This window comes from Erinaceus europaeus, chromosome 6 (genome assembly GCF_950295315.1).
Source record: "Erinaceus europaeus chromosome 6, mEriEur2.1, whole genome shotgun sequence".
Lineage (NCBI taxonomy): Eukaryota > Metazoa > Chordata > Mammalia > Eulipotyphla > Erinaceidae > Erinaceus > Erinaceus europaeus.
In genome coordinates, this window is record NC_080167.1 from 10,586,764 (window position 1) to 10,605,575 (window position 18,812).

The window sequence follows — 18,812 nt, forward strand, 5'->3', positions numbered from 1 at the left end:
CATATTTGGGTGACTTCTCTTACAAACCCCAAAAAACAATTGAATCAAAACTACATCCATCCCTTCCCTTATATATGTTTTTTTTTCCCCCTTAGTAGACTAGTTGGAAATAATGGAATGTCTATCATTGTGGAAAAAAAATGATTTGTACTATACACTCCCATTGGCTAAAGGGGATGTGGAAAGCCTGTTTTGCATTTGGATTTCTGATATCATCTCGTTCCGGTGTGTGGAATATCCCCTTTGGTCAAAGCCGTGATAGAAGTCTTGTTGGGAAATGGTGAGAAGTCTGGAATCTGCCAGTTGCTTGGTTGCCCTGTTAGTCAGAGGAGGAAACTGCCCAGCAGGGCGACCTGGTGTCCTAGCCTGGGCTTCAGATGCTGCATGCCTCTTTCTCAACAGATGTGTGCCTGGAGGTGAGTCACTTATCCTCAGCTGTAAAATGTGGAATATGAACTAACGGGTTTCAAAACACCTACAATTGCCTAATTCTTAAAATTCCCCACCAGGTCCGCTGACCCAAATGAAAAGTCTAGAAATTGTAGTGTGGTGAAAAGATCATATGACAGGACTAACTTTACCTGTGAGTATTGCATATCTGTCCATCATCTCCACTTCCTATCAACTTTCCTGCCTTAACACAATGCTGCCAGACGTTTGCCCTGGACTGACATGTCTCTCCTAGTTTGGAGGCCATATGGTGGATGCGGCAGTGTAGGCAGGGCCATTCTCAGTGGGCACATGACCTAGTTCTGACCATTCAAAACTAGGCTGTCCTCCCCAGCTGCTTTGTAGTGATTGGCTCAGGAGTGGTCATGTGACTCAAGCCAGCCCAATGTGGCCCTCTCCTGGGACATTTGCTGGAATAGTGAGTTAAGCGGTCTGCTTGCCATTGTCATTTTGAGCCTAGGGTGAAGGAAGTGTGCTTCAGAATAGAACCAACTGAAAGTCAGCGGAACTGAGTTGGGAAGAAGGATAAATTCTCACAAAATGGCTTGAGTGGATGGGTGCAGTCTAACCTAAGCTCATTCTAGCCCTTGAGTGCACTTCTCACTTTGTATAAGAAAGAAGTCAACTTTTCAACCACACAGTGGCCTTGAATAGGATTCCACCCCCCACCCTCACCTCATTGGAAAGCAAAGGAGGCCAGAATTCGGTGACCAAATAAATACTAGAGATTGCAACACAGATACCCACAAATTCCCTTGCCCTCTGTCTTCACTAGGAAAATGATTCCAGGTTATAAGCACCTTGATTTTCTTTCTGTTCTTTTTTTTTCTTCTTTTTGGTTGTGTGGGGTGTTGTTGTTGTTGTTGTTGATTATTTTTTGTTATTCTTTTTTTGATTACTCTCCACAACTTTTTTCTGAGAGAGGGAAAAGGAGAGGGGGAGGGGGAGGAGGGAGGAGGAGGAGGGAGAGGGAGAAGGAGAGGGAGAGGGAAAGGGAGAGGGAGAGGGAGAGAGAGAGAGAGAGAGAGAGAGAGAGAGAGGGAAAAGGACACCACAGCAGTGAAACTCCAACACTGGTTGAGAGAGAGAAAAGGACACCACAGCAGTGAAACTCCAACCAGTGTTGTGGAGACTATGCTGGAATCTGGGTTATGTACATGACAAGACAGATGCACTATCTAGGTCCCCCCCCCCCCCCTCTTTGCCTACAGAGTTGTTGCTAGGGCTTGGTGCCGCACTGCAAATCCACTCCTCCCAGAGGCCTTTTTTTTTTTTTTTTTTTTTCATTTTATTGGATAGGACAGAGAAATTGAGAGGGAAGGGGGAGATAGAGAGGGAGAGAGACACCTACAGACTTGCTTCACCATTTGTGAAGCGACCCTCCTGCAGGTGGGGAGCTGAGGTTCAAATCCCGTGCCAGTCCTTGGCGCTTGGTACTCCAGCTAAGCTACCTCAAGGACCCATGCTGCTCACCTCAGTTCTACAGAGCTAACAGCATCCCTCTGAGGCAGTAGTTAACCCACTCTTCAAACAGTCCTTTTTTCTATCAAATAGTAAGTCTTGGCTAAAGTCAGGTAAAGCTCAGTGGTGACTTGATGATTATTTGATTACTAAAAACAGAAACTCATTGACTAACAGTGGGGGAAGAGGGGCTACTAAAGTTTCAGAAGTCCTTCAATTTATTAAAAGGGTTAAACACACATAGTACTAAGTGCAAGGACTCAGGCAAGGATCCCACCGAGTTCGAGCCCTGGGCTTCCCACTTTTTTTGGGGGGAGGAGTGGGCTTCAGAAGTGCTGAAGCATGTCTGCAAATATCTATCTTTCTCTCTCCCTCTCTGTCTCCCCCCTCCTCTCAATTTCTGGTGACCTCTATCCAATAAATAAATAAAGGTAATTAAAATGAAGAAAGAACCTTACTCATTGTATTAAACATAGTAGATGCTAAAAACTGCACCCATACTACTCACTCAGTTTTCCCTGCCCTTCAAGCCTTCCACTTCCTCCCTCTTCTTTATTTTTTTGTTTCCTTCCCCTGCTGCTCCCCTTCTCTCCCCCCCTCTCCCATTCTTCTTCATCAGTGTACTTGTATCTATTGCGGCATGATCCTCACTCCTCAAAGATTTTTCCTCGGCTTTAAAAATGAAGAGACAACAACTCCACTCATGCTCCACTCAGGAGTTTCAGGGAAAAAAAAAAATCTAAAAAAGCCTCTTGAGCTCTTACTTTCATCTTTAAAATTAATCAAATGACATCTGACCTCACCTGTCTGCAGAGCAGTTAGAAGACCAGAGCACAATAGTAGTTTGGGAAGAGTTTTTGACAGTGTCAGCGTTGTCCTGACAGTGAACACCCCTCCTGGCCCTCCCTCTGGATGTCGCTAATGTCAGTGTGGCATCCGGTCTGCATTTTTCTAAGACCCATCAAAACCATCAGAAGACTGAATCCGTTCTTTTTCAAAGAAAAGTCCGTCTGCCCTCTCCCTCTCCCTGCCACCCCACACATACACACCTTTATTTTTTTATTTTAGCATAAGAATTTTCATCCATCGATTAAATTAGGTCATGCTTCAGCAGTCCCCAAGAAAAGACCCTAGAAGACACTGTCCCTTTGAAATGGCAACCTCTGTAATAAACCCAAACAGAATTGCACTCCTACTTACATGATTATTGAATCTGGACTTTCTCCAGAGGAGGCCCTTGCAGGCAGTGTTGGTGGCTTCCAGCAGAGTGGGTGCTGGGTGTCTGGCGGCAGAGTAAACACCATGTGATTCCTGGGACATGGAGCCCAGCTGGTTCCACTGATCTGCACTGCTGTCATCGGCAGATTCTTGGTGCCCGAAAGATTTATTACATCCTGGCATGGCCCCAATGGCCACTTGGCCTGTCACCTGTCAGCAGCCAGGAGGAGAAGCTTCCATCAGAGCCTGACACCAGATCAGGTCACCAGGGGTGGCAATATACCACATCCCGGGGGCATGGAAGAGAGCCTGAAGAACTAGGCAGTTGTGCAGGTGATGGCCAGGGTGCTGCCCCAGACTGGATAGGACCCTTTTCAGGAGATGAGAGACTGGAGAGACAGGGGGCAGGGGTTCAGAACTCCTTACCCAAAGACTTTTTTTTTTAAAGTATTTTACTTATTTTATTTTTGAGAGAGATGCAGAGAGAGAAAGACACAGAGAGAAACAGCAGAGCACTGCACAGCTCTGGCTTATTGTGGTGTGGAAGACTGAACCTGGGACTTCCAAGCCTCAGGCATGAGAGTCTCTTTGCATAACCATTATGCCATCTACCCCCACCCTCCAAAAGACTTTCTTCTTCTTCTAGCGTTTGCCCTTCTTCCGTAGCCAGTCAACAGCGTCAGGTTGAGCCTGATGTAAAGTTTCGAGACCTCCTTTGAATCTGGAGAGGTGGCAGTCGTTGACTATGTGGGTCATAGTCTGTCTGTAGCTGCAGGGGCAGTTCGGGTCGTCTCTGGCTCCCCAGCGATGGAACATAGCGGCGCACCCGCCATGGCCTGTTCGATAGCGATTGAGGAGGGCCCAAGACTTTCTAAAGGGGGCTTATGCTGGTGCAGGGCTGTGAACCTGGGACTTTGGAACCTCAGGCATGAGAGTTTTTTTGCGTAACCACTACGCTATTTCTCTCACCCAGTTTTTCTCTTTCAGTTAAAAAAAAACAAAAACAAAAAGCTCAATGGAAAGTAAAATGCAAAATAAATCATATATATATATATATATATATATATATATATATATATATCACAGAAAGAGAAAATATGCCTAGTCAACTAGACACTAGAATCAAACATAGGTATGGCCTGGCCTGGTCACCAGCATTCAGAGATGTTCCATGTCACTTCCGGATAATGGACACCTGCATCACTGCTAGTGCTGAGTGGTACTCTGGTCTCTGTCATTCTTACTCTATTTCATAATAAATAAATAGACTATTTCCCTGTCCTTTTCATTTTTAAGACAACAACAACAACAAAGAACACATTTGGATAATTCTCAACTCCCCAGGATCTAGCTTACAGTCATTCTTGGTGTCCAAAAGGGATTGGTTTGAAGACCACCCACCAAATACCAACATCTGTGGGTGCTCAGGTCCTTGACAATCGACCTCTGTGTCTGTGGGTTCCACATCTGCAGACCCAATCAACCACCGGCATTTTGTGGTTGGTTGAGTCCATGAACGCGTAACCAAGGAATAGGAAAAAAGAAAAAAAATTCTCATGTAAGTGAACCTGTGATGTGCAAAGCCATATTGTCCAAGGGCCAAGTGTAGCTTACTTTAGTCACTTTCAGTCTTCCAGAAATGAACTCACGGTGTGCACTATTTTGTGTCTTGTATTTTCCCTACTCTGATATTTGGGAGCTTTCTTAAGAGTTTTACAGGTCCCTGCAGTTCATTCCTTTTCACTGCTATACAAGTTTCGTACCCGCAACTTGTGTTTGAAAGTCTTAACTAGCAATTTGTCACCCTGTGTGTGATGAAGATTGGGGTTCCTACCTGCCTGTAACTTCTTTGTACTGACCCCCAGGCTTTTATTCTTCCCTTGAACTTGAGATGACCTTCACTGACAGATCATGTAGAAGAAATTAAGGAACTAGCTTGCTAGGACTACTGAATTCAGGTCGCAGTAAGGTGCTGGCAACTTCTTCCTCTTTAAAATCAGTGTCAAAGAAACCCACCTCCAAATCTACACCCCATCATGCTGGGAGGAAGCCCCAGAACAGGACGCTCTGAAAGTACATGTAGGGTGAAGACATGCTGGCCGAGGAGGTTCCCCAGGTCCCAGTCATCAGCCCCAATTTTCACATAGGCCCTGAATGGTCCAGCCCAGAGCTACACCACATGGGCCTGAAGACTTGCCCTGCTCAGCCTCATCCAGCCCAGAGGGTAGAAAGGAGAAATTGTCTCTTTCAAGGGCCCAAATTTTGGCACGAACCAAACTGCAGCAATTCTCAAGTGAAAGAGAATTTTTTTTTTCCTGGAGCAATCCATGGGGTAGAATCTGTTGCTTCTCTCCTTGAGCGTCAAAGTGTATGTCTTGGGAAGTTTTATAGCTTTGCACTTTGCCAAAGACGTTATTTTCATCTTCACTGTATTTGAATAGCATGGTGCACCACCTCATTTTTCATCATAGCCTCTTCTTAGCTATAAACTGTGTGTGTGTGTGTGTGTGTGTGTGTGTGTGTGTATGTGTGTGTGTGTGTGTGTCTGTGTAAACAATAAGAGGTTTAGGTCAATGGAAACTACCAGGAAAGGAGAAGAAAAGAAAGATATAAAAGCTCTATCACTAAATGCAGAGAATTAGACCAATGTTTTATTAGCTTGTCTTCTGTTTTCAGTGGATGACTCAAGCAGCTCTACACCGGAACCCGCCACGTAATCCTGTTCCCATGAAAACCCATCTTGAGATAAAAACATGAATCTGTTTGAGTAAACAGATATCAGTGCCACTTTGAGAGCAGCAGCCTCATGGTGGAACGCTGACCACAGAGGGGGAAAATCAGATAAAGCCCTGGGCCTGCAGCCTTCAGCTCTGAGGAGCTCAGAAAGGGTTAACAGCTTTCCCTGCTAATAGTTTATGGCCCCTGGGTGTGTGTGTGTGTGGGGGGGGAGGATCAGACAAAGCAAAGGCCTTTCTACATGTACACAAATGTAATTGCTTCTAATGCTACTTAAGTTTGAAGAAGCTTTAGCATTTCCATTGCACTAGGGCTTTCAGATTCTCCCCCCCTGTCAAAGGTTGCATGGATTGAATGTTTCATAAAAGAAAGAATGTGGGGTGGGAGGGGGGTGGGAAAAGGGGAAGAGGTTAGAAAAACTGCCTTCAAAGAAAATAATAAATAAAAATAATAAAAGAAATATATTGCAGAGTGGTAGAATGAGCTCCCAGTACAATGGAGACTGGAAGTTGAAGGTCACTCTTCAGAGGTTGATTAAGAGTAAATAGTTGGGATCTGGCTTGGGGGCCTATCAGCAATTGACTTGCTGGCCAATCAGCAACATTGTCTGAACTCTCTAATTGCCTCCCTTGTACAATGGGGCTGAGGGGAAACCTCTCAGGACTGCAGTGAAGAATCCCTAAGACAGTCTACCAAGCGGACTTCAATATCTGAGGCAACATTGGTCCCCACTGGAAGCTAACTCCCAACTGTAGAGAAAATGTGCAGGAGTCTTTGAGAAAGATGGAATAAAAATCTAGAGGCTAGTGGATTTAGGAAACCTTCTCATGGAAGGAGCCAGAACCATAACCCCTCCCCTACCTCCTGTGAGGAGTAAATAGCATAATGGTTATGCAAAGAGACTCTCCAGCCTGAGGCTCCAGAGTCCCAGATTCAATCCCTACAGTCTATAAACTAGAACTAAGCAGTGCTATGGAGAATAATAATAATAATAATAATAATAGTAATAACCAAAACAACAACAAAGCTCTCTGTGTCTCCACAGAAAGAAAACATGATATATAGTATATTGCATGTACATGTATGTGCTGTGAATGCCTACTATGCAATTCAGCCAGAAGACAGAAAAAAAAATCCTGAATGAAACTTGAGGGCATTATACTAAATGAATTAAATTAGAAACAGAAAGGCAGACACTGTGTCATCTCTCTTCTACTTGGAATCAGAAAACAGCTAACCCTGGCCAGACAGACAGCTCAGGGGAAGAGCACCAGGCTTATATGCATGAGTCCATAGGTTCCATGATCCCTGGCACTGGAAGTGAGAAGTGTTCCAGTCTCTCTGTGTCTCTCGTGCCACCTCCCTACAAAGAAAAAAAAAAAAAGCAGAGAGTAGACTAATTTTTGTCGAGAGGTTGAAGATGGCAAAGTGGGGGAAGGTGCTCAGTGTGTGAAAACTTCCAGTTATGAGAGGAGGAAGTCGTGGGGGTCTGGCACACCCCCTGGGGGGAGTTTAGTTGACAATTTGGTGTTGAGAGAGGGTCTTAAAAGTTCTCAAAGTGCCAGTTATGTGTGGTCATGGATGTACTTGCTGACTTGACTGGGGTCATAAACACATATCCCATCTTTACACTTTATATCTTATGTTTACACAGGTGCTGCATGCCAATTATATCTCAATATAGTGGGGAAAAGATCAATGAAACAAACAAAAAAATAGGATGGTAGCTTGGAGATAGGTGGGTGCATGCATGAATAATATATGATGCCTTCTTAGCAACACAGCTATCTGTGAATCTTGTTTGAGAATGCCTTCATTTTTTATTTTTTTAATTATTTTTATTGACTAGAGACAGCCAGAATTTGAGAGGAAGGGGGAGATAGAGAGATAGATAGAGAGACAGAGACAGAGAGACACCTGCAGCCCTACTTCACCACTCGTGAAGCTTTCCCCCAGCAGGTGGGGATTAGGGGCTTGAACCCTGGTCCTTGGGCACTGTAACATATGCACTCAACCAGGTGTGCCACCACCTGGCCCTTCCACTGCCTTCTTTACCAACTCAGGAGAGGCAGCTTGCTCATGGCTGGCCTTGCAGTTGAGATTCACAGGAGAACCTTTTTTGGTCAGATAGTGGGGAAAACGTGCACCATTGCAGTGAACACCTGTGTAGTTACATGTTTGTGTCTTTTGTGTCTCTCGTACAAAGAATCTTGGAATCAATGTTCTGCTTTGAATCTTTTGCAGATGCTTGATTCCTTTCATCAGCTGAGCTTGAGCAATATCCTCTTTCCATCACAGTTTATCATAAGGTCCATTTCCCCAAACCCTGACCCCCAATTGGCTATTGTAAGCCATTACAAATGAAAAAATAAAACAAAGCAAAATTGCTAATTTGCTAGGTGAAACATGATAAGTCATTGCTCCACTGTTTTTATTTTATTACTGGGGAAGTTGAATATTTCATCATGTGTCTGCTGGCCATTTGAGATGGGTAATTCTAGAGTGAGGCTGTTCTCTTAATACAGAAGTAATCATGCACGTTGGGGCAAAGGTCAGGCAGAGCCCAGCTCATCAATTTTAAAAGGAGCAGTAGGACAGGGCAAGTTGAGATTTCCTTCTGTGAAACCGCATCTTTTTTCCAACTCTATGTGCACATGACTTGTACTTAGAACCAAACTGTAGATATATCTGTCTCTGTCTTAGTCAAAAGAACCTCCCTGTTCTGGCAAGATGGCTTACTGGGAAGGTGCCTGTATTGCCATTTAAAAAAAATATTTATTTATTTATTCCCTTTTGCTGCCCTTGTTTTATTGTTGTAGTTATTATTGTTGTTGTCGTTGTTGGATAGGACAGAGAGAAATGGAGAGAGGAGGGGAAGACAGAGGGGGGAGAGAAAGATAGACACCTGCAGACCTGCTTCACCGCCTGTGAAGCGACTCCCCTTCAGGTGGGGAGCTGAGGGCTCGAACCGGGATCCTTATGCCGGTCCTTGTGCTTTGCGCCACATGCGCTTAACCTGCTGTGCTACCGCGTGACTCCCTGTTTTGCCATTTATGTGGCCCAGCTGCAATCCTGGTTCCCACTGCACCTGAGGAGGCTCTGGTGCTTGTTGTCATTCTATGTCTCTCTCTCTCTCTCTCTCTCCTCTTGTCCATCTCTTCTTTCTGAAGAAGTTGAACTGGACCTGTGAAGCACCTGTGTTGACAAAAAGACAAGAGAGAGACAGAGAGAAGGAGAGAGGTAGAGACAGGAAATCTCTCTGAAGAGACTCTTCTCAAGTTAGCAGATGAGGTGATGGAAGTACATGCATGAAGTCCTGGGCTCATCGGCCAGCACCTCATTAAATAATAGAAATCTGGTCTCCTCCTAAAAAAGAAAGAAAGAAAGAAAGAAAGAAAGAAAGAAAGAAAGAAAGAAAGAAAGAAAGAAATCCCAAGGATGCTTGATTGGGGAGAGACAATTATTTGAAAAACCAGCAAGAGTGACCATCTGCTTGTCAAGGAGAGGCACTGAGGGGTGGGGGCGAGCAGGGGTGCATCTGCTTAAGCACATATGTCACCTTGAGCAAAGGCCCTGCTCCCCACCTCTAGAGGGAATACTTACTTCAGTGAGCACTGAAGCAGGTCTGGAGGTATTTTCCGGTCTCCCTCTCTATCTCTCTCCCTCTCCCCCTCTCAATTTCTGTCTGTCCTGTCAAAGAAAAATAGAAAGAACAGAAAAAGAAAGAAAGTAAAGAAAAGAAAATTTAAAAAAAAGAAAGAAAAAGGAAAAAATGGCCGCCAGGAGTAGTGGATTCACGGTGTAGGCACCAAGCCCCATGATAACCTTGGCGGCAAAAAAAAAAAAAAAAAAAAATAGGAGAGACCTTGTAAAAGAAATCAAAGCTTCTGACATCTTGATACTGGCCTGTCACCTCCTGCAACTGTGAGAAGTGTACCCTCTCTAAAATCCATTTTGCAGCTGCAGGAGGGAAGACAAAATGGCCGGCCCAAGGCGGTTGGACCCTGACACTTGATGCACGCCATCTGAAGGGAAGACAAAATGGCCACCCCTAGGCAGTTGGACCCTGACACTTGATGCACGCCATCTGAAGGGAAGACAAAATGGCCACCCCTAGGCAGTTGGACCCTGACACTTGATGCACGCCATCTGAAGGGAAGACAAAATGGCCACCCCTAGGCAGTTGGACCCTGACACTTGATGCACGCCATCTGAAGGGAAGACAAAATGGCCACCCCTAGGCAGTTGGACCCTGACACTTGATGCACGCCATCTGACATGCAGGGCTGTCTAGGGGCTGCACTCCCGCTGTCTGAAGGACACACTTCCCTGCAGACTAGTTTGTTTAGACTGTGCTCACTCATCACCTCTGAGTAAGAATGGACTCGGGCTATTATTGTTCTCTTCACCTCTGTTCTCACATCTTCTGTGTCACCCCATCCCAGCCTCTCAAAGTATCCTTTAAAGTCAAAAATAAAAATCAATAAGAGGGGGCCGGCGATTAAGCGCATGTGGTGCAGAGCATGAGGGCCAGCAGAAGGATCCAGGTTCAAGCCACCAGCTCCCCACCTGTAGGGGAGTCGCTTCTGCAGGTGACTATCTTTCTCTCCCCCTCTCTGTCTTCCCCTCCTCTCTCCATTTCTTGCTGTCCAACAACAATGACACCAATAACAACAATAATAATAACAAGAACGATGATAAACAACAAGGGCAACAAAATGGGAAAAAATGGCCTCCAGGAGCAGTGGATTCGTAGTGCAGGCATGGAGCCCCATCAATAACCCCGGAAGCAAAAAAAAAAAAAAGAGAACTGGTTTTATGTGAAACCTATTCTGGCATAGTGTAATCATTTAAAAAAGAGGAGCATGGGGCATATTAAACAGAAGAAAGTGCTTTTTCGCTTCGCCTTAAAGGTGGAGGCTGGGAAACTGAGAGGGAACATATGAGAACATATTCTTTAATGTGTTACCTGAGGTGTCTTGTGGCCTGAGTCGAACTCCCATGCTCAGCTATTTAAACCTTAGTGAGGTTCAGTATCCACTCAGAAAAAAAAAAAGAAAGAAAGAAAGAAAAGAAAAGGAAAAGAATAACACATTGTCCCAGTCTTTGGCTTCTCCTCCAGCACAGACGTCATCTCTCTTTTTAAAAATGTAGTTATTTTGATGAGAGAGGTGAGGAGGAAGATACAGAGAGTGAGACCAGAGCACTGATCAGCTCTGTCTTATAGAGGTGCTGGGGATTGAACTTGGAGCCTCAGAACCTTAAGTCATGAAGATCTTTTTGCAAACCATTGTGCTATCTCCTCAGCACCCAGAACCTATCTCTCTTGAGGCAAGGAAGGCTGAATTCTCCATCATCTCCTCCTCTTCCTGAGTTCTGTTTGTGGAGCAATATAGGAAATCCAGACTATTTGAGGGCTTAGATTTCTCTAAACAACTTTTATTAGTCTAGTGAAATAAAAACTTTATAACATTTCCATGTTGATTTTTTTTGTTTGCCTCCACCGTTATTGCTGGGGCTTGGTGCCTGCACCATGAATCCACTGCTCCTGGAGGCTTCCCCCCCCTTTTGTTGCTTTATTGTTGTTGTGGTTATTATTAGTGTTGTTATTGCTGTCACTGTTGTTGGATAGGACAGAGAGAAATGGAGAGAGGAGAAGAGAAAGACATTTGCAGATCTGCTTCACTAACTGTGTAGCGACCCTTCCTACAGGTGGGGAGACGAGGCTCGAACTGGGATCCTTAAGCTGGTCCCTGAGCTTTGCACCACATGCGCTTAACCCGCTTCGCTGCCACCCAACCCCCATGTTGATTCTTTATCAGTGTGAAATTTCAAAGGATTCGGATTCTGGAAACCCAGCAACACCTATTTCTACAAAGCAAAAGCTCTAGACTCAAAAAAACTACTATGAGGAGTCCGGTAGCACAGCGGGTTAAGTGCACGTGGCGCTAAGCACAAGGACCTGAGTAGGGAACCTGGTTCGAGCCCCCGACTCCTCACCTGTAGGGGAATCACTTCACAGGTGGTGAAGCAGGTCTGTAGGTGTCTATCTTTCTATCCCCCTCTCTGTCTTCCCTATCTCTTTCATTTCTCTCTGTCCTGTCCAACAATGACGACATCAACAACAATAATAACTAAAACAACAAGGGCAACAAAAAGGAAATAAATAAACATTTTTTTAAAAAAAAGCTACTATGCAGCATACAGGATGTGCCTGGATGTGTGAGTTACCAGTGGGATGGAAGAGGCAGCCAGCAAGAAGCAGGAGAAAGGAGAATCAGCTGCTGCCTGTTTACACAGTACATGTTGCACATATGTAAGTATATGTGTGTGGTACATGGAATTTTTAAATTATTAGTGATTTAACATTGATTTACAAAATTATAAGACAACAAGGGTGTAATTCCACAGCTTCCCCACCACCAGAGTTGTCCCCCCCCCCCCCACCTCCATTGGAAACTGCAGTAGTTCTCCCAAGGTCACAGATATGGGTTGACTATAACTATATTTATATATACTTGCTCATATTTTTAATGTTCCTGCTATCTAAGTTACATGTATACTTCTTACTATGTCCATACACCCTTCCCTCTTTCCTCTTCTTTCTTCAAGTCCTGGTGGAATTGAATTTTAGAGCCTTCTAGTCATCGTCCCTAATATTTCTCCCACTATGGGAGTATGGGCCAAAATTTCTTTTGGGCTGCAGAAGGTGGAAGGTTGGGCTTCTGTAATTGTTTCTCTGCTGGACATGGATGTTGGCAGGTGGATCCATAACCCCATCCTGCTTCTGTCTTTCCCTAGTGGGGTAGGGTATCTGGGGAGGTGAGGTTCCAAGACACATTGGTGAAGTTGTTTGCCTAGGGAGTTCAGGATGGAATCGTAGTAGCATCTGCAACTTGGTGTCTGGAAGGCAGTAAGATGGAAAGCAGAACAAAACGACTTATAAACAGGAACCAGAGAGGAGGAATTAGAGGAGATGGGAATAGGCATCCTCGGGTGGAACCAAGCTAGGAAGTCTCTTTTAGATAGGTACATTTTTTTTTAAATCTTTGCTCTTTTATTGGACCAAAGATTCCTGACCAGTATACAGTTATGTTTTTACTAAACATTAGTCTCTGCAGAAATCACACTATCCATCTCTAGATAGGTTTTCATCACACTCTGCCTGTTGATGGAATAGTTCCATTTATAATTTTTTATTATCTTTATTTATTTGTTGGGTAGAGATAGGCAGAAATCTGAGAGGGGAGGAGGAGAGAGACAGAGAGATACCTGCAACACTGCTTCACCACTTTCAAAGATTTTTCTCTTGCCTGTGTGGACTAGGGGCTCGAACCCAGTTGCTTGCACATTGTAACACATGCACTCAATCAGGTGTGCCACCCGGCCTCCCCATTTATTATTTTATACACCATTTCTTTTTTCTTTAACCGGGATGTCCATTAATTTGTCTCTGAAAAAAAGTGGCGCTAACGTTTAGCAATTTTATTCTGCAGCACTAGAAAAAAAACTATGCTTTAAGGAGCTTCTCAAAAATCTTCTTCTGAGCCCATCAACATTTAGAAGAGTTCATGACCTCACCCAGATGGGCTTCACTGGAGAATCAATTGTATGCTAAATAGCTAGCACATGAAACAGAAACACTCCTAACCTGAGTTTCTTAACCACCACTTCTGACTTCTTACTCTAAGTCTTCTCAGCCACAAGTTATGGTGCCAGTCAAGACATGTCAGTGACTACCAGGTCTGTCTGATGGAGGTGACAGCCACTATTATCCAGGTATAACAGCTCATTAAAAACAAAAACAAACAAAATGCCAATTTGAGATACAAATCATGGGTATATTATGATGAACTTTGAACAGTCTTGTATCCTAAATAATATGAACTGAATTTACATAAACTGATGGCACATTGTACCCCGTGATTCATTCTAGACAAGGAATTATTAAAACGTGACTCAAATCCCTTTACTCGATTCACATAGCCCTGAGGTCACCCTGCAAAGTGTGTATCAAATAGTTAGGGTTAACAGTTTGAATATATATGTATATTACAAGTCAAACCTGGAAAGTCATTAAATTAATCTGTTTTGAGAGGAAAAAACATCAAATCCTTTGTGTACACGTTTAGTTTCATTGTAACAAAGCAACCTGCGTACATGGATTTTTATGTGTATATTTATATCCAGTAAAATTCATAGGAGCTTCCCAAAATCAAATTTGAATAAGCTTTGTGATTCTTATTCTACCAATTCACGTTCAGCCATAAGAAAAGGCAAAATTGTAATGTATGAGCTTCAGGAGTTGTTAAGGGGATATATCTCTCCTTTACAATACAACTTGAAGAGCCAGGAGCTGTGAGAGCCATGAGCCCTGTAGGATCCATGAGTACAAGAAGACACTTTGTTTCCATCACTGCTGACTCCCTTATGCCATAGTGAGACTCTGGTCCACTGAACCAATCAGCACAGAGACTCATGCTTGAGACTGCAGACTGCTCCTGCTTCCTGAAGAGGAATTTGGTTTCATTACCCCCACTCGATACAGCCAGTAGCAGAGAACTAGAGACATGATGTCACACAGGGCTTGAACCTGTATTTTTCCATGAATGGCAAAACATTAGTAAGCAAGCAATCTAAGTGTTTACCAATTATAGATAATATATGATACGTAATTAGACATAAGTATATGTAGCTCTGATTAATCACTGGAACAACCTTGGGAGAGGCATAATTGGTTTCAGTTTAGGGACCAGAAAGGTGTGGCTTGGAAGGGTGAAAGTATTTGCTCACAGCCTCAGTTTCCCTGGTGAGATTCGAACCCACAGTTCTATGCTGCCCTATTGATTCTGGAGTGCTTGGGAATCCCTGGGGACTGACTTGCAGAGAATGGCCTGCATGTCTCTGGAGACAAATGTCCATGGCATTTAGATTCAGTCAGCCCCCCCTTGTCTGATGGTATTCAATCATCCTGATGACCTTTCATCTGCTTCTGGGGGTGACCAGTTGCCAAGTAGCCAGAACTGGAAAGCTCCAGGGTGTTGTCATCCAGATGTTTGAAGCCTCACTCACTGCCCTGGCCCCTGTGTGTCAAAACTCCTGGCTGAGAGACGAGGATACTGATATCATTCCTGCGACTACTAATCCTAGCACCCCCTGTGTGTGGTGTTCATGAAACTACCTGCACTTGGTGCTGAGGGATGTCTGCACGTGACCTTGTTCTATGAATCCAGACTCTCTTAGCGTCCTTGGTTTCTTGTCGTTAAGGTTCGGGGGTGCCAGTAGCCTAGGCTAGCTTCACGGCGGTAGACAGAGACAGAGACTCGAGGACACAAGGCTGGGCAGAGAAGCTGTATTTCTTTATTCACGAGCGGGCAAATCACCACACCATGTGCTTCCCCATCTTTCTCCTCCAGTGGCCGCTGCTGGACTCTTGGAAGTCCCTAGGGTTCTTTGGGGCGGGGACAAGCGGGTGCGGGAAACTAGCAGGGCTAAACCACAATCTCCCAGAGGTGGGGGGAAGGAGACCAAACCAATATGAAAGATACCAACAGTTTCTAGATGAAGCCATTGCTAAGGCTCAGCAGTGGGGAAGGAACAACGCCCAGAGGACCTTTGAGTAGTGTGATGTGTCTGTGTGGGGCTGGATATTGGCCCTAGAATGTGGCCCTAGAATGTGAACGGGGCCTGATGTAGAAACGAGGGATTTGTGTATGTTATTGAGGATCTAGAAGTTGGATTATCCTTGATGTAGTGGAGGCCTTGGGAAACTAAATCCAAGGGCTGGTGTCCCCAGGGTGTGAAGGGATGGGCAGAGGGAGGTTCGAAGCACAGGCACATATGTGGACACATGAAAGCAGACAATGGAGTGACTTGACCACAGGTGGGGAAATACCAAGGTTTAACATCCACATCCAAAAAGTAGGTGAGAAGCCCCAAAACAGACTCTCCCTCAAAGCTTCCAGAAGAATTAACTCTGCCTACATCTGGAGGTGGGGTTTCTGGACTCAGGCACGTGGAGAGGATTTCTGTTGTATTCAGTGATTGAGTTTGTTGTGTGATTTATTGTGAAAGTTCTAGGAAGATAACATAACAGTTGAAGTAGGATTTGAACCCAGTGTTGGCCCAAACTTACCCTTCCTTCTTTCCTCCCTTCCTGCCTTCTTTCCTTCCTTCCTTCCTTCCTTCCTTCCTTCCTTCCTTCCTTCTTTCCTTCCTTCCTGCCTTCTTTCCTTCCTTCCTGCCTTCTTTCCTTCCTTCCTGCCTTCTTTCCTTCCTTCCTTCCTTCCTTCTTTCCTTCCTTTCTTTTCTTCTGTCATCACTGGGGTTTCAATGCTCCATTCTGATTTCCTTTTCAAGTAGACAGGGAGAGAGAGAGAGAGAGAGGGAAATACACCACAGTACCAAAATGTCCTCCAGTGCATGGGGACTGGGCTCAAACCTGGATGTTGCTTGACAAAGTAGGAACACTGTCCAGGTAAGCAACCCTGCCAGCAGCAGCCCAGGCTCTCTGTCAGCAGTGAGTCACACATTTAGAACCGGCTTTGCACTTACAGAAAGAACATTAGCCATGTCTTCATATGCCCAAATTCAATGACCCAGAGTGCAGTCGTTCTGAAGAAAAAAAAAATTGTGTGTGTGTGTGTATGTCTGTCTGTCTGTCTGTCTGTCTTCCTATAAGAGGGGCAGACACGTGGCACTTCAGAAGAGGTGGAGTGACCAAGAAACCTTCTTAGCAATTTCCTGATATGATTACTAACTCTCAAGACAAGGACAAAAAAGAAAAAGATGTCCAAATTGCTACTCTAAGTCTGGCTGAGTAGGCTATGGGGAGAAAAAAAAAAACTCCAGTCGTGAAATGTGAAACCGGAGAACTGGACCTCCTTAGCATCCGTGATGATATTTTATTAACATGGAGCCTTTTATCTCTGGATTCCAGACAACTTTAAAAGGGAGTGAGTGCCACTCTGGTCTTCATTTGCTGTGGCTGTTGAGGGGGGTGAGGTGGGGTGGGGTGGTGGTGGCACACTGAGGTTAAAGATATTTGTCCTTGTTTTCCAGAGTTGGTTGACAGACAAGAAAGAGTCCAGACTTCTGGGCATCTTTGCATGAGGCTTTTCTCAGAGTTTCTCATCCCCCTCTGTTGCTTCCTCTTGAATAAAATCCTCTCTTTTCTTTCAGGGCCTTCCAAAGGACTCCTACACATCCCTCCAGTCCCAATTCCTATGCAAACCCTTCCTTGACCTTTGCAACTCCTCACTCTCACACCAGAGAGCAATGCTGATGACCTTACTCCTTGTACACCCTGTTCTCTGTGCTACCTACCACATTGCTGGTAAATCATCAGTGTTGCTACTATTTGGTTCTTCTGGTTTTTCGGTTTGTTGTTTTGGTTTTTTGTTTGTTTGTTTGTTTGTTTATTTGCCTCCAGGATTATTGCTGGTGCTTGGTACCTGCACTATGAATTCACCACTCCTGGCAGCCATTCCCCCCCCCCCATTTTATTGGATAGGACAGAGAGAAATGGAGAGGGGAGGGGGAAGAGAGAAAGGAGGAGAGAAAGACGCCTGGTAACTTGCTTCACCACTTGTGAGGCTCCCCCCCCACACACACCCCTGGATAGATAGGGAGCTGGAGGCTTGAACCTGGATGCTTGTGCGGGTCCTTGCACTTAGCACCATGTACTGTTAAAAAGGTGTGCCACCACCTGGTCTCCACTATTTGTTTCTTTTTTAATTTTTAGTTATTTATTTGACAGGGCAGGGAGAATTTTGGAGGGAAGAGGGATAGAGAGAAGAGACAGAGAGACACATGCAACCCTGCTCCACCACTTGCGAAGCTCCCCCTCCCCCACCACACACACACACACACACACACACACACACACACACCACAAGTGGGGACCGGGGGCTTGAACCCAGATCCTTGTGTATTGTAATGTGTGTGTTTAATCAAGTGTGCCACCCGCCCAGCCACCCACTATTTCTTTATGAGTCATTTTCTCCCTGTAGGACATGGGCATGTTTCTTTAATCATATGAAGGTGAGCTATATATGAGAGAAGGAGAGAGAGAAAAACAGACAGGGCAGAGAGAAGCCAGAGCATCACTCTGTTAGATGAGTCATTCACTGTGGGTCAGACCAGGAGTCCGAGGCATGCCAGTTCTGCACTCTGTGCTCTATTTATCCACCTAGTTCCCCAACCAACAGCTAGACAAGAGGTTCTTAATCCAAGCAACTCCACAGGGTTAGTGGGAGAACTTTCAAGAAAACCGTGGAGACCCTGAAGATTGTGGCAAACTTTTTTTTAAATTTTTATTTATACAAAGGAAACACTGGCAAAAACCATAGGATAAGAGGGGTACAACTCCACACGATTCCTACCACCAGAGCTCTGTATCCCCTGCTATCCCCTGATAGCTTTCCTATTCTTTATCCCTCTGGGAGTATGGATCCAGGGTCATTATGGGATGCAGAAGGTGGAAGGTCTGGCTTCTGTAATTGCTTCCCCGCTGAACATGGGCATTGACAGGTAGATCCATACTCCCAGCCTGTCTCTCTCTTTCTGTAGTAGGGCTCCAGGACACATTGGTGGAGTCATCTGCCCAGGGAAGTCCGTTTGGCATCATGTTAGTGTCTGGAACCTGGTGGCTAAAAAAAGAGTTAACATATAAAGCCAAAAAAAATGTTGATTAATCATGAACCTAAAGGCTGGAAAAGTTCATATGAAGAGTTGGAGGGTCTCCGTTTTGTCGATAGTAGGCCTATTTTAGTTGTATTCCAAGAGCCCATGACTATACTAGTTTGTTTTTTTTTTACATGACATCTGATATGCAGGTGGATCTAAATTATTGTCCAGGGAGATGATGTTATGGCTGGAAAAAAAGACCAGAAAGCTGGATCAGGGAAGAGAGTAGCTCCCAAATATGGGAAAGGGGTATAAATACT

The 18,812-nt window shown here is 44.7% G+C and overlaps 1 long non-coding RNA gene across 1 annotated transcript; it reads left to right on the forward strand.

Annotated features, from left to right (window-relative positions):
- Positions 1-373: 373 nt before the first annotated feature.
- LOC132538994 (uncharacterized) lies at positions 374-17,354 on the forward strand. Its single transcript, XR_009550313.1, has 5 exons — positions 374-416; positions 510-583; positions 12,055-12,181; positions 13,557-13,644; positions 17,047-17,354. It is a non-coding gene; the product is annotated as an uncharacterized LOC132538994 (long non-coding RNA).
- The last annotated feature ends 1,458 nt before the right edge of the window (positions 17,355-18,812 follow it).